Source organism: Cryptomeria japonica, chromosome 11 (genome assembly GCF_030272615.1).
Source record: "Cryptomeria japonica chromosome 11, Sugi_1.0, whole genome shotgun sequence".
NCBI classification, from domain to species: domain Eukaryota; kingdom Viridiplantae; phylum Streptophyta; class Pinopsida; order Cupressales; family Cupressaceae; genus Cryptomeria; species Cryptomeria japonica.
In genome coordinates this window covers 722,842,314-722,859,148 of record NC_081415.1, presented here as the reverse complement: position 1 = coordinate 722,859,148, position 16,835 = coordinate 722,842,314, and the positions used below count along the sequence as shown (strand labels likewise).

Here is a 16,835-nt window from a genome sequence, read left to right as displayed (position 1 = left end):
TAAGAAAGACAGAAATGATAATAAGGAGAATTCAATTGTGTAAATTACATTTTTTTTTAAATGGGACAAGGAATCAAATTCTTCCATTCGAAACATAAACAAACAAATTAGATGGCTACTAGTACTTCAGTAACTCGCAGTTAGCTCCATGTGAACTAGCTCTAGATTTGCAGTTGATTAAACTCTATATGTGGTCAGCAAAAAATCATGCAACATCTTTCTGTTGAATGTCTGTTTGCTAAGTGTCCTAGCAATGTCTAGTAATGCAACTCCTTTCTTCTGTTTGAGAAATGGGAGCATCTTCCATCCCAGATTGTTGTATGATGCTTAAGAAAGAAAGAACTGATATTAAAATATCTTTTGTGAATGTTATATCTGTTTTCAAACATCTGTATCTTAGTATGTATCTGGATTGGAATCTGAAGGTTCTTAAACATGGAGGCTTTCTGGTCAATTATGTCTACATAAGCATTTTGGTTTCTGTTGAAAAAAGGGAATGTTAATATTTTCAACAAGGCACTAAATATTGATTTGCATTTCCATTTTCATTTGAAGGTCCCTGAATCTACCTTGAGAAGGTTCTTGAATGGTGGGTACCTGCAGTTGGTCCTGAAAACCTGTTTGACACTAGCAGATTCCCTGGTTTTCCAGCTTTCCACCCCCTGCTGATTTGGCCCAAAATGAGATTTCAATTATAAGTGATGTAGATGAGGATGGGTGGAACAAAATGTCTAATTAGTAATGGCAACCTGATGTTGAACCTCCTATTGAGGACCATGAAATCCAGCAAGAACCCATTGTTACTAGAACAGGGATTGTTGTAGGACAGATTCAGCAGGTAAATGTGGTCATGATAGATGTAGAGCACTCTGACAAGATAGAGGAGAGATATACAAGCAAAGAAACAAGACTCAGACTCGGCGCGGACTCGGCGAGACTGACCCGACTTGGGACTGGGTAAAAAATCGGCAAGACTCGGCAGGACTCGGCAAAAAACCAGTTTCTAGTGAGTCTCGCCTAGAGCGAGTTCCTAGAGAGTCCCGAACCCCTGAGACTCGACTAGGGTCACTCGGCTCGAGACTCGCCAGGACTCAGAGAGTCCTAGCGAGTCCTGGAACTATTTATACAAGTGTTTCTGATGCTATTCTAAAGGATTTACAGGCATCAGCAAATAGGATGGAGAAGAGGCAACTACAGTTATCAAATCAACAACCTAATGAGAAGGATTTTGGCTCCACTAAGGCCAGAACTGATGATTCTTTATCTGCTTGTATACTTTCTTCTCACTCTTCATTGGAAGACATCCCCATTCCTCGAGTTTGGAAATACAAGCAGTTACTCCCTGCATTTGTTGAAAATTTGATACAGAATAAGGCACATGATATGGTTGAATGGTTCAGGGAATCATTGATTGGTTAGATTCTAGGAAAAATGAGGGACAATATAGAGTTGCAGCACATTATTATACAATTAAGGATTCTGGTCAGACTAGGAGGCTGAATGGCAAGGAGGACAAGGACAAAGGAAAGAATCTTATGAAAGATGTTGGCAAGCCGTTCCTTCAGGATTTCATTAGTTTTATTTGTTTTATATTATCTTAATGATAGTACTCTTTGATTTGTGAAAACCATGCATTGATCTGCCTGTGACGGGACTTTGATTTCCGATCACTAATTCTTTTCATAAGCTATGTTACACTGATAGATATTCAAGATCTTAAGTGATAATTTGATGTTTTTTGCCTGTCTTCTAGGCACACTCATATTTAATAAACTTCCATTTCAATAAAGAAAGCATTAGATTTTTGAGATAAACAATTTGATGTAAACTTCAATTCCTCTTTCTTTGTGTTCTGATTTTGAGAAATTAATTGCTAATTTCCAATGTCCATACTCTGAGTTAATGCAAACATATGCCACCACCACAACATTTTATGTCAGCCATGACAGTGAGGAAAGTAACACAACATGAAACCAGATTGCATATGGTGTAGATGAAACTCAAGTAGAAATCTGCATCAAAAACCCTGGAGATGTTACCAGAAAGGGCAAAATCAATATAGACATTTATGATAAAGGAATAGAAGTTAAGAGATAGAGAAGCTCATTAAACCAGTGTAATGGCTGATGATGATGAAGCAATAATCTTAATATTTACTATTGATGGAGTTTTGTTCTGAATCTAAATCTCCCTGAATTCCATCATATAAGGCCATTTCATTGCTGTAACATGTCTTACCCTTGTGTTGGCAGCAATCTGGAAAAAGTTAACTTTTAGAGTAAACCCTTTTCTTTGAATGCTTCAAAATGACATCCAACATTCTAGATTGTCAATAACTATAAAAACATATGGCTTTGCAAGAGATAGCAGACTGTGTAGAATGTTTAAAGTCAAATTTGGCATCAGGGATCAATACTCCACTTCAAAGAAAGAGTAGGGAACCAAACTAGATATTTGTATCTAATATTATATGAAAACCACTTTCTGTGAGATCCAATCCACTAATGGACACAACTAAAGACACCTCAGGATTTTGATGCCCTTTCTGTAAATGTGCAAAACCAACAACCAAGAATTGTTCAATCAGGATTTGCCATTCTCAGTAAAGACTGTTGACCACAATAAGGATAGGTAGATTATAGAAAAATGATTGCAAATTTTATCTCAAATCCATCTCAAATACTGTATATACCATAGAAGAACCAAAACTAGTAGTATTTCCAAGAAGCACTTCCCTTTCTTCCTTGGTGTCAATGGCCCTTAGAATCCACTTGAAAACAACTTCTCTCCTTCCATGTATAGTTATCAACATCAATATCACCCACATTTCCTTTGTCTTAAAAATCTCAACAGAAGTCCCAATAGACCATATGAAAGTATATTCTTCCATCAATTTAATCCATAAAAAAAAGACCTCAGCACTATTATGCAAATTTGAAACCTAGGAAGGAGCCTCTCCTCCTCTCCTTTTGGTTCTTCCTCTTCCATCAAATTTGAAAAAAAATTGGTTGTTTAACGTCTTAGCAAGAAGCCTCTTCTTGCTTCTTACAAAGACAAAGACTATGGAGGTGTCTTTATACCATTGAAGCTCGAAGCATGCAAAATAGTGGAAGATGAGCCAAATAAATTGCACAAGCAAGTTGTTTTCCTTCATTTTCTCCCCTGATGATTGTATTTAGCGTACAATGTCTATTGTTCAATAATATTGGTTATCCGACTATGTATTAATTGTTCGTATCAAGTGTTTGTTGGCATTGGGTAGTTATAAGCATCGGGTAGCTATGCGTGTCGATTTGTCAATGGTTGTGTTCCTCTTGGCAACTATTGGGTCTTTTAAATATATTGCGTATCATCAAGGAAAGTAGTATGATCTAGTCCGATAAACTCCGATCCCTGGCTGACCATCTTTGGTCTTCTTCTGCAATAATTTCGTGTGCAAATAAAGACATACTTTACTTATGTATCTCGTATGCATTGTCATCTTTATTATTAGTTCATGTATTTAATTTATCAGATATAGCAGTAAACACTGATCCGAAGGGCCAAGGCCACTAGTTTTAAAGGAGCACTGATATTTATGATTCTTGTAACCCCTTCAAGAAAAACATGATCTACCCCTCAAAAATTTCAGTGTTTGACTACCCGTTGTGACCAAATCACACATCGCCCCATCACAAATGGGGACCCCTCTTTGCTTTGTCGTAGTTTAGAATAATGTCTCAAAGAGTCTCTTTTGAGATAGCCCAGCATGAAGTGAGCAAGAGCGATTCACCTTCAAAATCAAAAATTTGGCTAAGGCCTGAAATAAAGTTTGCCGTTCTAGGCTAGAACACCATCCGTTCTACGCTAGAACTGTTTTTATCCTTTGACTTAGAGCCAATTGCATGATCAGCTCGTTCTAGGCTAAAACACTAACCATTATAGACTAGAACATCATCCGTTCAAAGCTAGAAAGCCATCCGTTCAAAGCTAGAAAGCCATCCGTTCTAGGCTAGAACGCCTTGTCCTTTGACCAAACATGCCATGTCCTTTGACCGTGATGATCTATGAGTGGAGCAATCTCAGCTAAGCCTACCTTGAAATGAGAAGGGATGATGTTGCCTCAAACTTTGAAAAGCAATGCAATTCATTTGATGAGGCATGATGAACTAGGAGATGATAGTGTGCTCAATGCGTGCAAGGCATAAGCATTTAGTGATGCCAACTTAAGACTTAAATTTCCAGGATGCAATCTGTATACCACATTCAATGTGAGTTTTAAAATTCAAGAACAATTTCAAACGATGAATGCAAGGCATGTAATGAGAGGACTCGCATAAGTGAAAGACATTTAAAATTGATATCCACGCTTTTGTGAAGATCAATGTGGATCGTTAACTTGGATATAGCCAGTTGATTCATAAGTGAAGTTCAAATTTTAAAAGTTCTAAGCATGGCTATGAACGATAATTGCGACACATATATGCAATTTGCATTTCACATTTAAGGGTTGAGATACAAAACTCGAGGTTATTTTCTCATGATTAATTGGGCCACATTTAATATATGAGGTTCGTTTTATGAATTGATGGCAATGTATTCAATCTGATAATCATGAGTTGATTCGATCAATGCGATATATTACATTTAATAACACCAAGGTAATTACACCCAATGACTCGAATTGCAAAGCTCGAAGCCCTTAATGGGCATCGATTACAATCATTTAATTCATGGCACCTTGTATTCATAAATGTATCCCAACACATTTGATCTAGGTAGCGACTCACAAGAATATCACAATTTTGAAATATGGTGCTCTCATTTAGCTATGCAGCATTGAATGATTACAGTCAGATTGCCCTATTGTTTTAATTGCAAGAACATTAAATGAAAGTTGCCAGATGATTTGTGATGAGGTATTGCTCCCAAGGGACTATAAGCTTGTATTGATCATTTCATTTTATCAATACAAAGATCGATATTGCCTTTGCCAAGAACAGCGACTCAACTATTATCAGCGAATTTGCTCTTGTTACAACAGCGAATTGCCTTCATTCTCTAGCGAATTTGTTCTTTAAGGATGGCGATTTGAATCTTATCTCAGGCAATGATCATTCTACAGTGGTTTCGATTTTGAAGGCCAGCGATTTCATCTAAAGATAGCGGATTTATTTAGAGGCAGCGCTTTTGTGACTATAGACACCATTGTATCCATTGACAGCGACTTAAGGTGAAGAGCGATTATACTAAGACACAGCGAACTGTATGCATTCCAGTGATTCGTGTTTCTGATTACACACTTCTAAATCACTGCATTACCTTGACAGCTATTCAAACATAGGACAGCAATCCTACCATTGGTGTCTGATCCAGGTTACATCAAAAGGGAACAACGAACTCATCTTGTTCACAGCAGATTGATATCATTTGGTTAGCGAATTTGTTATTGGAGATAGTGATGGAAGAAATTGATCAATGGCAATCAATTAAATCCCAGCAAATACACTCATCAACAGCAAATTTGGGAGCAAGATTATCATTTTTACATCAGCATTGGAAGGCAGTCTTGTCTAAAATCGATTACCAGCCCATTTTAGATTAGTTTGCAGGTCTGAGACAAGTTGAGTTTTGTCATATCAGACCTTATTATAAGGCTGGCATATTTTGTCATTCATCAAATTCAGTCATAAATGACTTTTTCAATGAGCGTTCGAACATCTCTTGATTATTTACAAAGATTCATTAATGATCATTTCGTGCTACGGGTTAGAGTTGTCACCCTAGCGTTAGATCTTGCCTAGGTTATTGAATTTTATTTGTTGATTGAATATCATTCCACAAAACTAACTTAGACAACTCTCATAGGTGCAGCATGGCTGGAGCAAGGCAGGCCCTCATCAAGGAAGATTCAAGGAACGTCATTGTGGAATCCAAAATCACATCATTTTGGGGCAATGTGGGCGATATCAACCTAGGCCAGATTGACATGAACAAGTTTCAAGGCCCATTATATACTACCAAACTGACAGGATGCTCCAGGGTGATGATAGATAGTGGCATTGTGAAGGCAGCAGGCTTCCCTTTGGCAGTGCAGTGCAATGAACTCATTGTGGAATGTGCTAAATGTTATGATCCGAGCAAGAGAATGATAGTAGCACCATATGGAAGAGAGCTCACCTACCTTTCCGAAGATGCAATTAGCGAGGCTTTCCATATTCCAGAATTCAACAACATGATATATAAAAGCAAGGATGTCACAAAGGCGGTCTATGATGATGATCCCGACAAATGCCAAGAGATAATCAACAAATATTGGGTGCTAAAGAGTAGACCCCGTCAATCAAAACTTTTGGGCAAGCTCCACAAGATTGACTTCAAGGAAGAGTTTGGAGATTTGATCACGCTTATTAGCCGAGTCTTCAGGATTCCACAGGCCTTCCAGTGCAAGACATGGATGTTCTACTTCATGGAGATCATTTCAACAGGAAAAGGGAGAATCAACTGGGCAAGGATTATCAGCAATAACATTGATGTACAACTCAAGAGGCTAGAGCAGACAAGGACATTCTACGTGGGCTCATATGTCATATATTTTCTCGCTAGGGCTTGTGAATACGCAGGATTAACATACAAGGGACTAGTTGATACAAGATCAGGACAACTGAAAGCTTGTGAATCTTACACCCAGATGCATTTCCTTAACAAGGCACGCTACAAGAGGGAGAATGATGCATTCACCATGTGCATATCACAAGGACACTACAAGGAGGTATTCACCAAAGGTCATCGCCAGAAGCAAAGGAGTTAGTGGAGAAGTTCGGTGCATGGTTCATTCAGTTTCCTAAAATCACTTATATAAGGGTCCAAGGATGCTCTTGCCCGCCTTATATGTTGCCGAGATATCCTCCTGATAAACTGATATTGCTTGAGCTAGTGAGGCAATTAATGGCATACAACAAAGTACAAAAGAACAAATTGAAGGCAAAGATTTCATTTCCCATTTCACTAGGACGATCCTTGGAAGTGTGTCCATCATTGTAGGCAGCAAAGAAGATAGATGGGGAATGGAAGTCTTTTCTCCTAATGTCGTATACTCTTAGAGACAATTTTGATCCCTACGGCAACATCGAGAAGACTAGCGGAAGAAAGCATAAACACAAGCTACAACTTGAAGATCATTTCATGAATGCACCTGATGATTTGGAGATAAGGAAGAAAATGTATTCCAGGCTACCTATTGAGATCATTAGAGTAACCAAGATTTTCAACATTCCTGATCAAACCAAGGACAGTGTAAAGCATCTTCTACCAATATACGAAAAGGAAAAGAACAAGGAGGTGAAGGTCAATTGGATTGAGGTAGAGAGCACAGACTTGAAGGACTTGATGAAACCGATCCTATCAAACACAAAGCGATGGACAGAAGCACAAATCAATATGTTGAGTGACCAAGGTGTTCAAGTGACATTCCTGATGATGGGAGAAGTGGAGTCTTCTGATGAAGAGATGGAAAGTGAAATTCAAAATGTAAGTCCCACCCATTCAGCTCATTCCAAGGGATCCAAGAAAAAAGGAGACAATGTAGAAGAGCATCCAAAGAAGAAACAAAAGTCAAGTCAAGAACCTCGTCCTTCTATCAGTACCTCATATGTACACCAAGTAGAAGTGAATCGAGCAGTCGAAACAGGTATTGATCACGGAATGAGTAATAAAGGAAAACAATAGGTGGTCCAAGACAAAATAGCCTCACCCAGGCCAGTCAATGATAAAGCAGGCAATGACACATATGTGAACATAGAAGATGAAGAACAAGAAGTCACATCTCCATGACAAGAACAGCAAGTAAATGAGATGCAGGTTGGAGAAGAGACACTAGCTATACCTGCATGGCTGAGAGAAAGGCTATCAAAGAGCGTGGTTATAGAAGAGGAACGAGATCATTTTGATGTAGGTAGCTACTTGGATAGAAATCGGGAACATGAAAAGAGGACAGCCACCAGGATGTCAAAGATAACAAGAAATGAAGAAGGATTCAGGATCATACAGATTGCCATTCCAAGGGTAGACAAACCAGAAGATGAAATTGCAACTAAATAATTTGATTTGGAGACCATCAATCTAGGTCCTCCTACCACCAATCAAGCATTGGAGGACATGAATGACACGGTGAAGACAGGTCATGACATGCTCGAGCTGGAAGAACAAAAGAATAACAAATTAGAGAAGGAGAACAGTATATTGACAGGTTATCTCGAGCAACTCAAATTTCCACTAAGGCAACATGACCCATCAGCTTCGCTATCACCGTTACCTCCTCCGGATACAGTTTATGACTTTGAAAAGATAAAGCAATCAACACAACTAATGGATGTTTTGATCACTAAAACTTATAGAAGGGCAAAGGCATTTATAAGGGAGTTAGCAAAGATATTTGAGAGGGCCATAATGATTCTTGAAAGAACACAAGCACTCAAGGTGGCATATGACAGTTTTGTCTACACAAGGGACTTCACCATACCTATTTTGCAAGTAAGTGAATGAGATGCAGGCTGGAGAAGAGACACCGGCTATACCTGCATGGCTGAGAGAAAGGCTATCAAAGAATGTGGTTATAGAAGAGGAACAAGATCATTTTGATCTAGGTAGCTACCTGGATAGAAATCAGGAACATGAAAAGAGGACAGCCACCAGGATGTCAAAGATAACAAGAAATGAAGAAGGATCCAGGATCATACAGATTCCCATTCCAAGGGTAGACAAACCAGAAGATGAAATTGCAACTGAATAATTTGATTTGGAGACCATCAATCTAGGTCCTCCTACCACCAATCAAGCATTGGAGGACATGAATGACACAGTGAAGACAGGTCATGACATGCTCAAGTTGGAAGAAGAAAAGAATAACAGATTAGAGAAGGAGAACAGTATATTGACAGGTTATCTCCAACAACTCAAATTTCCACTAAAGCAACATGACCCATCAACTTCGCTATCACTGTTACCTCCTCCGAATACAATTGATGATTTTGAAAAGATAAAGGAATCAACACAACTAATGGGTGTTTGGATCACTAAAACTTATAGAAGGGCAAAGGCATTTATAAGGGAGTTAGTAAAGATATTTGAGAGGGCCGTGATGATTCTTGAAAGAACACAACACTCAAGGTGGCATATGACATTTTGTCTACACAAGGGACTTCACCATACCTATTTTGCAAGTAATGAAGACTACACCAAGGCAAACATTGATAAGCGAAAGGATAATAAAAGATGGACAATCATCTGATTTTCAACAGTGGAGTAACTTTCTTCGCATGAGAAGGCTCATATTCAAAGACATCAACGGTGGATGCACCTAGGTGGATCAAGCAATCAATTCAATACATGATAAGATCTTAGAAGTGGCTGATTTTATTCTTGAGAAAAGAAAGAATGGAAGAATTGACATTGTTGCTAAAGAATTGATGGAAAATGTGAAGATTATCTTCTTTGAACCAAATGGAGCACCCTCTGAGAAACAACTAGATGCTATCCATTCATTCACCATGCTTACCAACAAGACGAGAGACTTTGTACCAGATTGGGAGAAAATTTTCACCTTGAGTTGGATGAAGTCAACTACTTGGAAGAACAACTAAAGAACATGCTTGGAGTCCCAATAACCGAGATAGAATCTATGACGTCTAGATTCGTTGAATTTGCAAAAAGAGAGAAAAGGATAAGGGCAACAAGATTCTAGAAAAAAGTTTGTTATGATCCTATGTGGCATCGAATTTTCCTATTGGAGGATTTTCCTAGTATTTTGTGCCAAATGGATGTCGTATTCCCATTGGCTGTCATTTAATGTTTTGCAATAAGTTAAGTATTTTGTAATAAAAAACCCTAATTAGGGTTTAGGTGGCAAAATTTGGGCCCTTGATGTTGATTTAATCTTGGCCATCCATTGTAATTGAGAGCTCTATATAAGCTCAGCTCATTTCATTTGTATCTCATTAGATGAGAAATTAGAGACTAGAAGCAAAAATTAGAGAGAAGAATCGATCAAAAGACTTCGAAGAATTATTGCTTGATGTTTCAGAAATTAATAAAATCATTGAAGTGTTGGTGACTTATCGAGTTTTGGAGCATTTGCCTGTTTCTTCATCCCTTTTGTGAGAGCTTATAATTGAGAAAAGACAAAAAAAATTAGAATAGATTTGCTTTTGAGTATTTTAGGTGAGTGAAAGATATATTTGCATGATTGATAGTGAAGCTCCATTATCCATACCACTAGCAGTTTGTTGATTGCATACTTGCCCTGCATGGTCAACTGGAATCATTCAGCTTAAGCTTAAATTCAATTGCTATTCATCATTGATATGTTTCAACTCGAAGGTGTCTATGTTTGAGTTAGTGATTTGAAAATCATCAAGCTACCCTAAGAAGATTGCACTAGCGTTGTGGAGATGTTCACAAGATATCAAAGCAAGGCTTAGTTGAGCTCACTTGAGATCGTCCATTATCTTGCATTCCTAGTTTAGAATAGCATTCCTAAACCCTATTCTTTTTTCACTTTTTTTATCATCGATCAGTAGAAGTAGAAAGAGTGATATTGCAATATCATTTGAAGAACGTCACACCATTGAGATTGAATCAAGATACTACGTAAGTCCCCTCACAGATACAACAAATCGCATCATACCATTGAAGCTATCCAACACATTAAGACCTAACATCGAGAACCTTGGAGTCATCTCAAGTGATCCTTTTAAGCAAATCTTCAGCATTTGAGAGTCTTTATTCAAGAGAGGATAGAATACCTTTGGTATTTTAGTCTGCGTTGCATAGTGCGTGAAAACACCAACAACACTACCACGAGAGGAAGAAGCCTATTCAGCTTTGATTTGCCAAACCAGATAATAGTCCCAGAATTTTGACAACATAAAATTGTATTTCAACCATCAATGCACAAGCACATAACATGCAAAGACCGTATCATCACAAAGGTTGGCCAAAGGAGTTCATCCTCTTACCCATCTTCAGTTTGCAGATGATATATGCTCCTAGGTAAAGCTACTTGCTTAGAAGCTCAACAATTGCAGAAACTTCAAATCTTTTCTAGAGCTACTAGTCATCTAGTTAATCATGTCAAATGTAGCATCATTTTCTTTCACTGCTCCAGCACACTGGAGGACCAAATTCTCAACATCTTCCACTTTAAAAGAGGATCTCTTCTACTTCAATATCTAAGGATACCTCTTGTAGCTAAAAAACTTAAAGATTTGCATTGGCTTATCAACAAAGGGATGAAATTGCAGAAGGGGTCTAATAAATGGATTTCATCAAGAGGATGAATGGCATTGGTTAAGGCAGTCCTTCAAGCCTTGCTTGTATATGTTTCCTCTATCATGAATATTCAAGGTTGAACTTTGAAACAATTGGATTCCCTTTGCCAGAAATTCATGTGGAGTGGTTTGCAAGAAAAAAGAAAGTGGTCCCTTGTTAAATGGTAAACTCTTGTCAACCTAAGTAGGAAGATGGCTTAGGTTTCAAATCCTCCATCAAGCACAGTAAGGCTTTGGTAGCTAAACTTTACTAGAGAATGCTTATGGTTCCTTCTGCATTGTGAGCAGCTAATATTCAAGCTAAGTATGTAGAGAATAACACCTCAGAGAGTATCATTAGGTTGTCTCTTCCTTCAAATGGATCATCCATTCTTCTTGTTCTAAAAGTGGGGGAAGCTCTTATAAAACAGCACTTGTTTTGGATTGTCCATAATGGTCAAAGTGCCAAACTCTAAATTGATTCTTGGGATGGACATCCACCTATCATTACTCAATTCCTAGAATTGAAGACTGCCATGGATGTTTTGCATGAAATAGGATGGATCAAAGTTGCTCACTACTACCATCCCACCACTCATGCTTAGAAGATTGGGCAATGTTGGATACTCTCTCTGGAATGGCCAATCATCATGGGGCAAGTACAACAGCCTCAGATTAATACAATTCTCTTGGCTTGTTCTCTTTCAACTTCCTCAAGGTCTGATTCCCTTGCCTTGGGAAACAGATCTACAGGTGAATATACAGTATCTTCAACTTATCCAGCTCTAAACCAGAACAGTTGCCACTTGTTGAAGGATGTCTTCAAACTCATATGGCAGCCTGCTATCTGCCCCAAGGTGAGTTTCTTTGTGTGGTGGTGCTAAAGGGAAGAGTGTTAGCTAAGGATGGACTAATGAAGTGTGGCTTCTATGGCCCCTTTCATTGTGTTTTTTATTTGGATAATGAGGAAACCATCACACATCTGTATTTTCATTGTCCATGGGTGGCTCCCTTATGGAAGTTTTTATCTAAACTATTTAATCTTCCATGGGCCAGCATTCAGTCTTTTAAACAACTGATTCAAGCATGCCAAAGCCATCTACCTCAGGGTTAGAATTTCCTCCCCACGTTGTGGTCTGCCATCATCCTTATGCTTTGGAACATTTTAAAGGAGAGAAATAGCAGAATTTTCCAGCAAAATAGCAGGGATATCAGTTATGTTTGGGAGAAGATCAAAATGAATTTAGCTGAATCTATCAAGCATAAGATTTGTCTGCCTCAAATTCTCCTCTGAAATGGGAGAATTTATGTAACAACTCTCTTTGCAACCTAGGACTTCAACAATGCCTTTTTTTACTTAAAAAAAAATATAAGCTAGAGAGACCTTGGACAGCTCCTCCTTTTGGGTATGGTAAGTTGAATATGTATGGTGCTTCAAGGGACAACCCAAGGCAGCCCAGTATGGGAGGTATTGGTAGATATTCAAATAAATCTTGTAATGTCCCCTTTTTAGCGCAACATGATATGGGGTGTCGTTAGCCTATTCTGACATGGTCCCGAAGGCTAACAAGGACATTGATGGGATCCTGAGGTGTTTTGGCCTAGGTGTTTTCGATTTCAAGCCAATCGGTGCTGCTTTGACAGGGTTTCTAGACACTTACTATTTATAGTAAGTTAGTCTCCAAGCAGTGACTTGAAATTTTTAGTGTTTCCCTGGTTGGCATAACTATCAGTAAAAATATTTGAAGGCGACAATGATTTAAAGGGATTATCAACAATGTTTTAAGATTTAACGATAAAGTGTAAAGTTAAATTAAATATTTAACTTTATTGTTATTTTATAAGGTTGGGAATATAAAGTAATGTTTAAAATATTAAAAGTTCCCTTTAATGGTACATTGTGGGAAATAATATTTTATTCTAATTGTATTATCCCACATTTAGGAAATGAAGTGTTTGCATCCAGGGAGAAGATATAAATGGAGGTTGAGAGCTCTCTTTTGGGATATGCTGGGATGAATTAATGTTATGCTGTTGGATTTCGTAGAAATCTGATTATTGGGCTTGGAGGACGGAATCCCTCTTTGCTAGCATTCTCTTCGCTGTTGAAAGACACAGTCAGGAGGATTAATGGTGTTTTCATTCAGGAAACACATTGGGCTTCATTTGGTGCTCTCGCATGATGTTTTACAGGAGTTTGAAAGTGCAGATTTGAAATAGTGTTTTGCTACAGTACCGCGTGAATAGTGATTTGCTACAGTACCGCGTGAATAGTGTCTTTGCTACAGTACCGCGTGAACAGTGATTTGCTACAGTACCGCGTGAACAGTGTTTTGCTACAGTACCGCGTGAACAGTGTTTTTGCTACAGTACCGCGTGAATAGTGTTTTGCTACAGTGCTGCGTGAATAGTAAAAATGCTACAGTGCCGTGAATAGTGCAGCTACAGTGCATGAACAGTGTTTTCAGCAGGTTCTATACTTGTGGAGTCCAGGTTTGAATTTGTTTATTATCATATGGTCTGTAATATTCTTCAAATCTGATTTGTATGCTTGGAGTTGGAATTAAATAAATACCATCAGCATTAATCCTCTTGTTTTTGGTATTTGATATGTCTGGTTATTTTTATATTGAATAAACTTTGAAAGCTTTACAATAAATATCAGTTTACCAAATTTATCCTATAGCAAATCAAGAACCAAAAAATCCAGTAGTCAGCGTGCACGCCAACTGTTTGACAAAATTACACTAAGTGAAAAGGACATAAATTTAGTACCGAACAGGGGGTGACCATTACAGTGGTATCAGAGCAGAAGATTCTGCCATCTTGTGGGAAACTTTCACCAAAACATATTGCAGAAATAAAACAGGTCCAGAATATATGATTGAGCATGCGACAGGGGCATTATAATTTTCGCAATACCAGGGCCAGACAAAATAGAAATCCAGATAGTCAGAGTGAGCAGTCTAGTTCATCCGTGCAGGTGGACATAGAATCCAGTCATACAGACATAGAGGAAATATTCTTTGATCAGGACAGCAGTATGGGTGACCGAGATGAGAGGAATGTCGTTCCAGATCAGGGGGAGGTGATGTTCAGACAGTTGCCGGGTACGTTAGAGCAGGGGCAGCGTATGCAGCAGGAGCAGAATAGGCGAATGGACATGATGTTGCAGCTTATGGCTAGACAGATGGGCATCAATATTAATCCAGGTGATGCCAACAATGGAAACAATAACAATGAGGGTAACACGATAGAGGAGAGCAGCATTCCTAAGGATGATAGATCGTTGGCACGCTTGACAGGGGCCCAAAAGGCAATCACATTTAAGGTCAGGGGCACTATCCAGGGGCAGAAAGTGATATCTCTCATTGACACTGGGGCTACACATAACTTTATAGATACACAGTTGGTAGCCAGGAGAGGTTTACAGACAGAGGAGCATGATGGTTTTAGAGTCATGGTGGCTAATGGCCAAAAGCTGTTATGTACTCGGAAGGTTTCAAATCTTCACATTAGATTTGGAGATGGTTATGAGTTGAAAGATGATTTCTATGTTGTGGACATGGGAGATTATGACGTCATCCTCGGTATGACATGGATGGCATCGCTGGTTGAGTTCACTTTCAACCTAGCGAAGTTGGAAATGAGGTTTCAGCATGAGGGTAGGACTGTTGTACTCAGGGGACTTTCAGATGGGAGTTGCAGGGTAGTCTCTTTAAGGAGAATGGAGAAACTTTTTCGACATAATGACATAGAGTGGGCGACAGAGTGCTTAGTTATGCCAACTTCACCGGAGCCTCGGGTGAAGAGTTATCCACCAGATATACAGGAGATTCTTGACAGGCATGCCAAGGTATTCAGTGATATTCCTCACGGGGTTCCTCCTAACAGGGGTGCGGAGCATGTTATTGAGCTCGAGGAGGGAGCCAAACCAGTGATGATCACTCCTTATCGTCATCCTAAGAAACATAAAGATGAGATAGAGAAGGCAATTAAGGAGTTGTTGGAAATGGGGCACATCAGGCCTAGCAAAAGCCCCTTTGCTTCAGCTGTAGTTTTGGTAAAGAAGAAGGATGGGACGATGCGCATGTGCATCGATTACAGGGCATTGAATAAGAAAACAATTAAAAACAGGTATCCCATTCCTAGGATTGATGAGCTGATTGATGAGTTGCATGGGGCATGCTTCTTCACTAAAATTGATTTGCGATCTGGATACCATCAGATCAAGATGAGAGCAGAGGACATTGAGAAAACAGCCTTCCGATGTCACTATGGCCACTTTGAGTTTATGGTTATGCCATTTGGACTAACCAATGCACCCGCTACATTTCAGAGTTGTATGAACCAGGTATTCAGGGAGCAGTTGAGGAGATTTGTCTTGATCTTCTTTGATGACATCTTGGTCTTCAGTAAGACCTGGGAGGAACATTCACAGCATTTGGAGGAGGTATTATCTATCCTAGAGAGAGAGTCTTTGTATGCCAAGGAGTCTAAGTGTGAGTTTGGTATGACAGAATTACTATACCTTGGGCATATTATTAGTGCGGATGGTGTTCGGGTTGATCCCGAAAAGATTAGAGCTATAGTAGATTGGCCTACTCCGACAAACCTCACACAGCTTAAGGGGTTCTTTGGTTTATGCGGGTTTTACAGGAGGTTTGTTAAGGGGTTTTCACAGACTGCAGCACCTTTGACAGACCTCACTAAAAAGGGAGCCTTTGTATGGACAGAAGCAGCGCAACGATGTTTTGACCACTTCAAACAAGTGATGTCATCTTGTCCGGTTTTAGCTCTACCAGATTTCACGAAGCCTTTTGAACTTCAGTGTGATGCTTCAGGTGATGGGATAGGGGCAGTATTGATGCAGGAGAAACATCCCATTGCATTCGAGAGTAGGAAGCTTCGAGGTGTTGAGAGGAGCTATTCTATCTATGACAGGGAGATGTTGGCCATAATGCATGCATTGGCCAAATTCCGATCATACTTAGTAGGTGGACGGTTTGTGATCAAAACTGATCACAATAGCATAAAATATTTCATGAGCCAGCGTGATCTTAATGACCGGCAACAGAAATGGGTTACTAAATTGCAGGCTTATGACTTTGACATAGAGTTTGTCAAAGGTAAGAAAAACGTGGTGGCTGATGCCTTATCTCGGAGACCTCACTTATGTGCTCTGGCAGAGATTTCAGGAGATTGGAGAGATCAGATTATAGCAGAGTATGTCGGAGATGCTTGGGCTTCTGGATTGATTTCAGGTACTATACAGGATGATCGCTATGAGGTGATAGATGGATTGATCAGAGTTCAAGACAGGGTTTATTTGATTCCGTCATCACATTTGAGAGAGGTGATACTTAAGGCATTTCATGATGCACCCACAGTTGGGCATCCGGGGATCTTCAAGACCTACAGGCAGATCCGAGAGCGGTTCACATGGAGAGGGCTCAAGGATGATGTTCAGAGGTATGTCAGGGAGTGTGCGGTTTGTCAACAGAATAAGGGAGAGCACACATTTCCTGCAGGTTTATTACAACCCTTGCC

At 39.2% G+C, this 16,835-nt stretch overlaps 1 protein-coding gene across 2 annotated transcripts in view; it reads right to left on the bottom strand.

Moving 5' to 3' along the window:
• LOC131061261 (purple acid phosphatase 18) overlaps positions 1 to 16,835 on the bottom strand; it is a 49,536-nt gene that overhangs the window by 2,246 nt on the left and 30,455 nt on the right. The window lies entirely within an intron of this gene.